Here is a 1,850-nt window from a genome sequence, read left to right on the forward strand (position 1 = left end):
AGTGACGCACCATTACCGCAAGGGGCGCACGTTTCCACAATCTATTCTGTGTCCCCATCATTCCCATGTCAAATTCAAGCTGTTCAGCTCATTCAGAACATCTTGGGGACTATTTTACACATTTCAATATTTTCCACTTTTCCCACATTCCACAATTTTACCAGTAAAATTCCCAAATTTAAGATCTATTTTACACGACATCCTCCACAATTCTGGACCGATAACCCTTCTGTTTAGCCAATTCAGGACATCTTGGGAGCTATACTCTATACTCAAAATTCCCACACCTCCAAAATTTTGATGATAGATTTTTCCAAAGTTTTAGATATTTTACACATTTACCTCCTCCTTCGACATTTCTTCAAGTCTCACAGACTACATTTTAACAATTCAATTAATTTCACAGCATTTCAGGAGCTTTAGCTTTCAGCATTCACAAGCAATTTCTGCAGAAATTACATTCTCTAGTTTTTGATTTATACTTATAATCCTTCAACAGGAAAATAAAACAAAATTTCATTGTTGAAAATGTTCATAACTATACACTGCTACATTGATATGCTCTATTACAGAACTGTATACAGAAATATAAAGCTCGGTTCTGATAGTTCTACCACAACTTTCTAATTTTCATGCAAAATATTAAAATGTCTCAGTAGATTCGATTCATAACCAGAGTGCTGTGGGAAATTATCTGATTCCACTTCATTTATTTTCTTTCCCAGCGACCTACAGTGATGGAAAGCTTCCACTAGATGGCAGAAGGTACAATAAACCTTTGTATCCACCCGTTGCCATTTCATCAACAGAACACAGGTAACATATTCCAATAAATTAGAATTTGCATATTCTCATAGAGAAGTCAATTTATTTCAGACAGTACTCGTAGATTATTAAAACCCTTGGGAAAATACGTTTAAAGGGGCAAATTCCTGCCTCATTTCCACATTAAAAATAACGTTCATTGTTTGTTACATTACGTAATTATAATCTAGGTCCTAGAGATAGTCAATTTGGGGTTTTCATTTGCAAATTAAAAATTATTCAAATATATTAAAAGAAATGTAAAATATTTCACTGAGTGTGCATCTCTGTAAGTTTCACCTTTTTTAAATGACTACATAAATTAAGCTTTCGACACTAATTTATTGAGATGTAAGACAAGTCTTCCTGAAAGTTTAACAGCTCTGTAATTTTGATACATCTCTGGCATTAATTCTCATCAGTGTGGAGGTGGCTGAGTGCAGACAATCCATAATTTAGAACAGTAAATCCCAACCACTATGATCCAATTTCACTTAATTGGTCGGAAAATTATTCGTGGTGTCCAGACCAGCGCTGGGTTTGATCCCACAACCATACATCCCCACTTCTTATGGTTCGTAATTTTGGTGTGAAAGGATCTCACTGGAGAATATTGAGTTATTTTCCGCTGCCAAGCTGAGGAATTATTTTTTCCCCACAACTCAAGTGTTTATTCGTTTACATTTATAGTTTAAATGCCACACGTTTTGATTTCAACAAGATCACACTCTGGCATGTCTATGCTGTAAAGCAATATTAATATAATTTCTATTTACATCATTTAATATTTCATAAAAACAAAAAAACATGGAAGAAATTGTGCAGTATGAAAGCCTTCACCATCTCAATTGCAAAGATGAAATTGAGCGAAAACCTGGATAACAAAATTGAACGGGAAAAAATATACTGCACTGTAAATTGTCAGTGTTGGGCCACCAAGAGCTGTTAGAACAGCCTAACATTTTGTTGAGAGAAGTGACGAGAAAATTCTCTAACTCTCCTGGTGGATGAACGTCATAGCTCACAAATATTTTTCCCCTGATATA

The sequence above is a fragment of the Phyllopteryx taeniolatus genome, chromosome 9, assembly GCF_024500385.1.
Source record: "Phyllopteryx taeniolatus isolate TA_2022b chromosome 9, UOR_Ptae_1.2, whole genome shotgun sequence".
In the NCBI taxonomy this organism is placed as follows: Eukaryota; Metazoa; Chordata; class Actinopteri; order Syngnathiformes; family Syngnathidae; genus Phyllopteryx; species Phyllopteryx taeniolatus.